We start from the raw sequence: 10,510 nt of genomic DNA, 5'->3' as shown, positions 1-10,510 counted from the left end.
CACACAAAGGCAGAGGGGCTTACAGAACATGAAATGAGCAAATCTTATTTTGAGAAAGATACAGGTGGAGCCAAGATGGAGGAGTAACTAAAGCGGCGGCTCCGCTTCACCACGAAGATCCTCTCTAACCAAGAATCAAATATCGCCACAAAACGAATACAGGAGTGGAAGAACCAACAAGGAGACAGAAACAACCTTCAAGAAAAGAAAAACACGAAAGGTAGGCAGAGACCATCTGGGCAAGAGCTAGCAGGAGGCTATAGCAGAGCAAGAACAAGCCAAGAGCAAACCATAACTTCCCCTCCCCCACTCCACATCGGCTCTACCAGGTTCCAAACTTGAGCCCCAGCTAACATTCAGACCCTGAGATCTTGCCTGGGCAAATAGTGGTCCAAGACAACTCATACCCCTTGAAATTTCCACAAATCTGTGGAGAAGTCTATAGTCGCAGCCCAGGACAATCTGGGCCGATGGGGGCTGATCTGTGTGGACTCAGAGCAAAGTCAGAAACTCCAGGCTGGGCTTGGGATGAGGACATAATCCACGGTTTGGGGTGAGGACATAGTTCTCAGGGGGAGCCCCCCCAATTTTTTTGCTTAAAACTAAGGAATAGGCTCCAGGACAGGGCAATCAAGAGTGTGCCTGATCGAATCAAGAACACCTTGAGACCAAAACCATGAGCCTAACTGTGGGGCTAGAATTTGATCAACCCGACCTGATCAAGTTTCAGAGTGAGAGCAAAAGCTTATACCCAAGCCTGAGGATATCAGTATCTCAAGTATCTCAAGCTATCAGTAGCTCAAGGGTCAATTGAATCAGCAAGGAGAGGGGGCTCTCAGAGCTCTCAGCCCTCAGACTATCTGGTAAACTAGTAACAACCCAGAAAATAAGCTAAAAATAGCATCAAGGAAGGATTGAAGTTTAAGAGGGTACCCAAACTTCCCAGAAAACAGATTCTGCCTATAATTAGATGGGGAAAATGAGCAAACAACCAAAAAAGCACCTAACTCTAAAGAGTTTTTATGGAGACAAAGAGCAAGGTGCAGACACAGAAGGGGGCAGGGAAAGCAAAGGAAATACATGCAAAGTCCAAAAGTTCAGACTTGAAGGAAACCAGAGAACCCAGTAAGCAAGAGACTAGGGGGGGACAGCTGTCAAGGCTTGGGAAAAAGCTGGTTAAAATACAGTATGAGGAGATGGAGAGTCATGTGTGAGGAATAGCGAGAAGGCTTGAGCCACTGAATCCTGAGACTATGGAAGGAAATAATGGAAGAGGGAGGGAGGGGATGGAAAGGTAGGGGCAGCTCTCAAGGTGATGAGCCTGGTCTGTCATGCCCCAGGGATGACTGGAGTCTTGGGAGGAGTCTAAGGGTGAAGAGAGGTCATTTTGGTGGCAATGGAACATCAAGTGATGGAGAACAGAGGTTGGGGTGGAGACACAAAGAATACCCTGAGGTTCTGGCCTTTGGGGTCTTTGGAGGAAAGCTCTGATCTTGGAGAGTCAAGTGTGAGGAACAGAAAGGAGATCAATGTCACCGAATCCTGAAAATCCTGAGGGGAATAATGGAGGAAGATGGAGCTGCAGGAGGAAAGGAGAAGTACAAACAGAGGTTCTGTGACTTCCCCCATATCACACAGATAGAATGTTTGAGTCTGGATTTCCTGAGATATGTCTGTTTCTTTGTGATCCCAGGCATCAAGCTCTATCCATTTTTCCCTTAGTTGCCTCTTCGTAGAAAAGAACTTTGCACTATAGAGGACCATCCAGGGGAACAGATTTACTTTGGTGTGTCTGACTGATAGGTTGTTGTGGAAACAACTTGAGGAGAGACAGAGAAAGCAAACCATATGTTGTACTTGGTTAGAAAGGTTAGGTGATTGATGTAATTCCTGAAGGAACAACAAGGTCATTTTATGCCCAATTATGATTGTCTGGAATCACTGCACAAACTTTTAAACTAGGGGCCTATTTGGAGAATAGAAATCTGTAGGCTTATACAGCTCTTCTGAGAGAAGCCCACCATTTCATATATTAGTTCTAAGATCTTTCACATAGATCCAATTAAAAGAGACAAGGAAGGTAACTACAACCTGATAAGTGGTAATATAGATCCCAGGCATCAAGCTCTATCCATTTTTCCCTTAGTTGCCTCTTCGTAGAAAAGAACTTTGCACTATAGAGGACCATCCAGGAGAACAAATTTACTTTGGTGTGTCTGACTGATAGGGTGTTGTGGAAACAACTTGAGGAGAGACAGAGAAAGCAAACCATATGTTGTACTTGGTTAGAAAGGTTAGGTGATTGATGTAATTCCTGAAGGAACAACAAGGTCATTTTATGCCCAATTATGATTGTCTGGAATCACTGCACAAAGAAACCTATTGGGCTCCAATATCCATATGCTTATTGTTCTAGGGTGGAAATATATTGGTAACCAATCTGGGCAGTTCTTCACCGCATGAGGTGCCATTAAGGATTTCAAGCCAGAACCCTTGGACATCATGAACTTCCAAACAGTTCATGAACCACTAAAGGGACATGGAGAGGCAAATTTAATCTTTCTCATGAGAAAGGGCATCCCTTCAATATGGCATTGCAACTGGGCAGCAGGGAAACAGTTGCTTATATGGACCCTAACAGCATACCCCTCACCTCACCACTCTCCCAGTTCACCATTGGCTGGTGACCATGGGATCAGAGTTTTGGCCTGAGGTTCTAAACTGTCACAGTCATCCACCTATATTTTATTCTTTACACAGCAAGTAGAATGTCCTCTTCTGCTAGCTCAGGGTGACCTGATTTTTTTTAAACTAGGGGCCTATTTGGAGAATAGAAATCTGTAGGCTTACACAGCTCTTCTGAGAGAAGCCCACCATTTCATATATTAGTTCTTTCACATAGATCCAATTAAAAGAGACAAGGAAGGTAACTACAACCTGATAAGTGGTAATATAGAAAACAAAGTAATATCCATACTTAACATATATGCATCAAAAGATAAAGCCTCCAGAATTTTTAAAGGAGAAACTAAAAGAGCTTAAGGAGGAAGGAGGCAGTAAAACTGAACTAGTGAAGGACCTCGGTTTTTCCCTAACAGAATGAGATAAATCTAACAAAAAAATAAGTAAGAACAATATAAAAGAAGTGAATGGAATTTCAGAAAAGATAGATTTAATAGATATTTGGAGAAAATTGAATAGGGATAAGAAGGAATATACTTTCTTTTCAGCATCACATGGTACATGCATAAAAATTGACCATGTCCTAGGGCATAAAAACTTCAAAAAAGCAGAAATAATAAATGCATTCTTTTCAGATCACAATGCAATAAAAATTATAATCAATACAGGTTCATGGAAAGGCAAATTAAAAATTAATTGAAACTGAATAATCTAATTCTTTTTTTTAAACCCTTACCTTCCATCTTGGAGTCAATACACAGTATTGACTCCAAGGCAGAAGAGTGGTAAGGGTAGGCAATGGGGGTCAAGTGACTTGCCCAGGGTCACACAGCTGGGAAGTGTCTGAGGCCAGATTTGAACCTAGGACCTCCTGTCTCTAGGCCTGGCTCTCAATCCACTGAGCTACCCAGCTGTCCCCGAATAATCTAATTCTTGAAAATGGGTGGTTCAAAGAACAAATAAAAATAGTCACTGATTTCAGTGAAGAGACTGATAATGAGAAGACAACATATAAAAATTTATGGGATACAGCCAAAGTAATACTTGGGAAAATTTATATCCCTGAATGCTTATATCAATATGTGTAGAGTGGAATTCTGGGGAGGCTCATGCCCCCAGAAATCACTCTAATGAGCAAACAGAAGACTCGATAAGATGCTGGCAGAGAAAAGAGGTTTTATTTGGAGAAAATAGCAGACAGCAGAGAAAGGGAGAGGAAAGGAAGGAAAAGGGATCCTGCCCACACAAGTGGTTTGCTCAGGGAAAAAATGTCTTCTCTTCTTCTAGGTACAATCACAGACTCTTATAATAATCCTGATGCAAGATTCTCCTCCTCCCCTCTGTCCAATCCCAGAGAAGGGAGGGTTGTGATGTCTACTGTCTTGAGCACGTGATTTTCAACATTACTTACCCTTAGAGACCCCCATGATCTAGAAAACCTATGACTGTCATGGGATTCCCAAGCTGGGGATCATAATGATACTTTTGAAACTCACTGTACTTTCTCTCCTTCAGCTTATCTTATAGTTGGCTTTTATCCCAGGACACAGATAAATTCTTCTCAAGGTTTTTTGAAAATAGGTCAGGAAAACTAGAAGTTTAATGGGGTGGGGTGAATCTCATCTCATCTTTTAATTTCAGAGTTGTGTAATTCTCACTGCCTCAATTTCCCCTATATGCAACAACTACTAATAACATTAATTAAACATAACTGGACACTTCATCTTCATCTTCATAAACCATCTTCATCTAGACTTTGCTCCTTCTGTTCCAGGTTGCTTGCAGAATCTCTTGGGGTGGGGGTGGGGTCTTCCTACTAACAAAAATTCTTTTTGCAAAGCTAACATTTTATGAATTAAATTCTTCTACCTCGGGTTCTATGGGAGATACAGAAATTCCTGGGTCCTAAACTTTAGTTTAAAATTTAGCTTCTCATACCTATTTCTACCTATTTCTATAGAATATAAATTACAAATCATCAAACATCTCACTAGTCTAAAGCTATCACTTAATCAATTCTAACTTCTTCTACTAATCAACTTGCTTGTTTGGAAAATGGAAACTTTCATTTTACAATTTGCATCCTGTGCTGATTGTAGGAATTTGTCACAAAAGAAAGGCAGAGAAAAAAACCTTTAACTGTCCTTATGGTTCTTTCAAGGATGAAGAATGAGTCTGATTTACACTGTCTGATTTCACATGTCAGAGTTATCATTGGCTCATGTCATAACTGTTTCACTCAGGGGCCATGAGAATCTAGTGTGCCTTACCAACTCAGAAGAATCCTACCTCAGTTTGAGGCTGAGCTCATCCTCTCAACTTCCTATAAGGACTTTCACTTGTCCTCTGAGTATCTTCTTGTTCTTTTCCGATGGTGATTCAATTATCAGACAGTCATACTTGAATTCCAAGCTCACCGTAATATTTAGATGTGGTTCCCATAAACCTGAAGCAGACTAGTTTCTTCATAAAATTCTCATGTGGGTTTGATCACCTGTGGAGGGAAGCTGAAAACTGGGGAAGAAATGGGTAAAGATTAAGAACTAGAGAGGGAGACATAGAAGGAACACAGAGAAAAAACTTTAGTGTGGTGTCAGCAGGTCAGTGCTCAGAGAATCCAAGAGAGTGTACTGACCAAGCTGCACTGTTTTTATTATAGGTTTCGAGGATTGGGGGTTTGCAGAATGTCAATCAAACAAGTGATGCCACAGAAGTATTAACATAATATTGACAACCCATTGCAAGATAAAGGAACGGATAGCAACACAATAGTACTGCAGGGTGCCAAGGAAAGCTCATTTCCAAGTCCTTCCTGACTTTGATCAAACCTTCTTGCTCCCAGAGCACTGGCACCAAGCTCAACTAGATGTTATGTGTAGGTCTTTGACATTACAAAGGACTTTTAGAACTTGTCTGCTAGCTTTCAGACTGCAGATAAAATAGAGCCTTAGTTTTTAAGTTACACAAGATTTAAGTCCCATCCAATTCAAGGATTCAGAAATCAATCATGTGAAATACTAGAAATATATCCATAAGTCTAGTCCATGAACCCTTTGCTCATTAGAGTCAGCTTTTAAATACATCTTTAATATCTTCATGATTCGTTATAACTGAAACCCTTTAAAACCTTTAGTCTTAAATGGCAAAAATCCTACTCTTTACAGTTGAGAGAAAAGCTTTTCTCTTAGTGTTCCAATTTCATTCTTTTCCCATAATTTCAAACAAGCTTCCTGCTTAGTTGTTTACTTATTCTAATGGTTTCTAAATACCTTCAAGTTTATTTAAAGTAAATGTTCTTCTCCTTTAACTTCTTCATACAGTAAATGCCAATTCTGTATCTCTATATTCTAGACCTTATTTATAGTTGCCTTACCATGGCCTTCAAAAGACTTTCTTTTACTCTATCATAATTTTCTTCAATCTCTAAACATCCACTCTTTTCTCCTTAAACCTCTGCTTCAAGAAAAATACAAATTCTCTATTTTCCTTTCTGACACATACACATACCTACTTACATTATTCATACAAGATGTCTATCTTCTGGCTCTCATAAAGACGTCCCATATTCCATTATGTCTCCTACACCTTATGTCTTTCATATGCTTATTCTACACCTCTCTCACCTTCTATGGCTTGCTTTTGCCATCACGCAACTTAATTTCCACTAGGTACTCTGTCATCTGCTATTAATGGCTCAGAAGAGCCCTGATTATCATTCTTCTTATCAATTGCATCATCATTTATATAATTTATATGTCATATCTTTACATATTATCTTATCCAATTCACCTCAGATATTAATTTTCTTACAAATTCATACATCATTTGTATTTACACAAAATTACATTCTACAGACAAATTGCATTTAAATCCATGTTTACATTCAGGAATAAAATCATTTTTACTCAAGGTACATATTTTGGTAACAATTCATATCCCAATCAGTTACAACAAATGTTTACAAATTCAGAAATCCTTTTTTAAAATACATATTTCATTCCACATTTCCAAATTTTAAACTCCTTCTCCAGTGTTCATTATATTTTCACTTGTTACTTAATACAATAGTAAATATATTAAAGTAACATTCTCACATTATCATTTGTCTATCTAAAATTTAGGGCATATGGAATCTTCTCCATATTAGATCACATCTTCTTCTTCCAAGCTGGTATTGAATTCTTATACACTTTAAACTCATTTTATTGAACTCTTGCATTCACTAAATATCCAGTACATTCTCAAATTCTGTTTAAAAAACATTTTAGGTATGTCCAAACATTCAAATCTCTAACCACTGTTCATTTCAAATCTCAGTGAGAACTAACAGTTCTCTCATCAAGAACAGAATCAAACTTATCTGGAATCTTATACAACTGATAAACAAATTTCAACACTGAATAACTTTAGAGTTAATTCACACAATTCCACAGGTACATTTCAGAATCATTTGTGATTTTCCAAAATCATATACACCAATCTTAAAAATTAATCCTAATTAAAATCCAATCAAATTGTGGGATCAAATTTCCCTTCTCTTGTTCTAACCTCCCCTTTTACCCAATTAGTAGTCAGCCAAAAAAGGGGAAAAGGAAAAATACTGAACAGATCTTTTTTGCTTTTGTCCTCTGTTAAACAAAGAGGGAAAAATTCCTTTTTCACTTAGTTAGATGGTCTTAAAGTTTAAGAGGTCCAAAAATGTACATTTCTTTATGAATCTTTCAAGTACATTTTCCTTATTCAGGTTTCTGGAAGATTAACATGTCAGATATCCCCAATGAATCATTACACATATGTAGTTTATGCCTCTAAAGATTCTCTTACTTGAGGTATATAAAATATTGCACTTTACAAAGAGGGAATTACAACAATTTGGGGATAAGAGGGAAAGAAAAGAAAAAAGAGTAAGAAAACAAAAAATGATTGATAGATGCATTGACAAAAAGTCAATTAGAGGGCAGTCCCCTTTGGAAAAAGAGTTTACAGTCAGAATAAATTATATGTTCAACCCCTTTCAGTTCAGTTCATTATATCCCAAAGTTTATTCTGGAACTTTTGATGTAGTGTCTGGTTTCTGTAGGCATCCTTATGGCACCTTTTCCAAAAGATCTGCTTTTTTGATTCGGGATGTTGGTAATTTTCTTTTCCTAAAATTGCTTTAAAAGATTTTAGACCTTGGATTTTAGGGTAATTATGCAATCCCCCCCCACCCAGGAAGGTGTTGACCAGCACTAGGATAGATGGCTAAGTTATGGGGTATGTGAATCAATTCTCAAAAGAAAACCAAAACCCCCACAAAAAATCCAAATAGAAGAGAAAAAATTAAATTCTGGATAAAAAAAATATATCAAAATCTTACATGTATAAAATTATTAATAAAAAAAGAATAAACCCATAACAGGTCCTTGACTCACCAGCAAGACCCAATTAAAGTGATTTATGTCCTACAAGTCTGCAGGACAATTGCAGCAATATTACACTACTCATTGGCAGCCAGGACTACAGAAAATTGCCATATTATAAAAGAGAAGGGATTAGATTTTGAGGTAAAAGGGAAATATGATTTCCTGGTCTGATTTTACCTTTAATCTCAAGGATAGGGAAGCCAAAATGAAAACCAAACTAAGGACTCTGGCTTGGGGAAGTCCAGAGTCTGGATATGTCAAACAGCTGCTCCCTTGAACCTCAAAACAAGTCCTCTGTCTTGGTGCAGATCCTCAGCAATCCGATAGGGATTGTTGGTCTCTTTGACCTCATGCTTCTTTGCACTGTTCTGTGGCTCTTTTGTAATCCTTTCTCCTGAAATCAGACACAATTATTAGTTAAAGTCTCATAATATTTAACAACCAATGGCAGGATTCCATAGTCTAAAGCCTTTGGGTATGCATTGGTATTAGGGCTAATAGATATTGTAAACTTATCCCTCAAAATCAAAAATATTGTTACTGATTCCATGTACTCAAGTACAAGAAATAAGAAAGAAAAAATCAAATATGCTATTGAAAATGTTATTAATATTATTATTAATAGTAGCAGTAGTAATAATAATAATAAATCAGGAATTCATAGTTCACATTCCATGTGACAATGTGTCAGCCAAGCAGGGACACAACACAAAGGTTTCTCACTCACAATTGAGTTCTATTTTCTTTCTAACTTGGCCATGATCCATGGTGTGAGTGTACATGATTTTTTCACCAGCCAAAAGCTTGTTATAAACAGTAGTACAACAGATAGCTAAAACAATTGTGTAATGGAACATTTTAGATTAGATTAATATGTAAACTTAAAAACAAAAAATGAAATCTTAAAATAAATAAGCAGCAAATACAATATATGTGGCAGTATATAATCATTCAGTGTCAATAGAAGGCCCCCATTTTACATGTGAGTAATGAATCCAAGAGTCATTTTCTTCAATTTGGATAGTTTTTGGAGTAGTTCTCTGGAAATTATATACTCTTTGTCTCCTTGGTGTAGATCTGTATTTAAAATTGCATTACATAGACTTTTTCACTATGGGGAGGGGAACAAATTGAGACAGTTAACATCAATAAGGCAGTGGGGTCTGAAAGGGCTTAAAATTCATCTCCAGACTCTTTGAGGTCCCTTCCCCTCCTGAGTACCATCATTCATCTAGATTCCTTTGGCTGCACATCTAGCTGTACTTTTGGTCATTTTGACTATTTCTCTGTGATACCTCACAGTGATAACAGATTCCTTGGTATGGTGCATTATGGTCTGAGTTATAATTCACCCTATTATAATCCCTGATCCTGTTAGAGGATGTATTAATATTGTTGTTATTATTATTTCTCAAGCTTCTTCTGTTTCTATTTTCTTGGTTCCTGTTTCTACAACCCCTAGCTACATGGCCTTCCTTCCCACAAAAAAAAAACCCAAACAAAAAAACCCAACTCAAGTCATTGGTTGACTCTTGTGTTCCTTTAAAAGAGCCATGATCTCTGTCTGTCTTATAGCTCCTTCTTTTTACTTGTTCCTCTAATTCAGGTATTGTTTTCCTTAATTTCTCCTCTAATTCATTTTTTTCCTTCTTTAATCTCTCTACTAATTCAGCTTCCTCTCTCTCTTCCTTCTCATGGCTGTCAAACACATAAACTGATACTCTTTAATTTATTGAGATCCATAGTGGACAAGTCATGGCATTTAGTCATAAAATATTTCCTAACAACCCTGCGGCAGTTTTTTACAAAATGTGTTCTCATGTACCTAACATCTTTTTCCCTAGAAAGATCTAGGTCAAGATATCTGCATCCCAGTTTGATGTCTATCCATAAACTGAGATGGTTTCTCATTTTCACCTTGTTTCAGGTCTTTGAATTTAGTTCAAGTACTTGGCCTGTCAGAACAAGCCCTCATTGCTTTTAGTAATGCATTCCTAGCTTGACGTAGATGTATGTAATCTTCCTCTGAATTTGGGTCCCATTTAAGGTCTTCAGTTGGTCGGTGAATAATAGCCTGCTCTTTTTGGGCCTAATTAACATGTGAAAGGACCTTGTCCGTTTCTCTTTCCATTAGCAGAGTGTGCATCAAATATTACACTTCTGTCCAGCTCGGATTAGAACTCCTGTAAATGCTTTCAAAATTATTTATGACTACAATGAGATCATCTTCAAAGGAAGGGTTTTGTTTTTCTTTGAAGTTCTCAATGTCTTGTGGAGAGAAAGGTGTATGATGTCTAATATTTACTAAATTCTATTGTCTATCATAAGTGTGAACATACCTTAGAGGGAATAGGCCTGCATTTGAGTTGTCTGGGGTTACTGGAGTCTGATTTGATGTTTGGCTTGGAGTTGAGTGGGTGGGG

The sequence above is a fragment of the Gracilinanus agilis genome, chromosome 3 (assembly GCF_016433145.1).
Source record: "Gracilinanus agilis isolate LMUSP501 chromosome 3, AgileGrace, whole genome shotgun sequence".
Lineage (NCBI taxonomy): Eukaryota > Metazoa > Chordata > Mammalia > Didelphimorphia > Didelphidae > Gracilinanus > Gracilinanus agilis.
The sequence above is the reverse complement of the archived record's forward strand: the minus strand, read 5'-3'. Positions refer to the sequence as shown.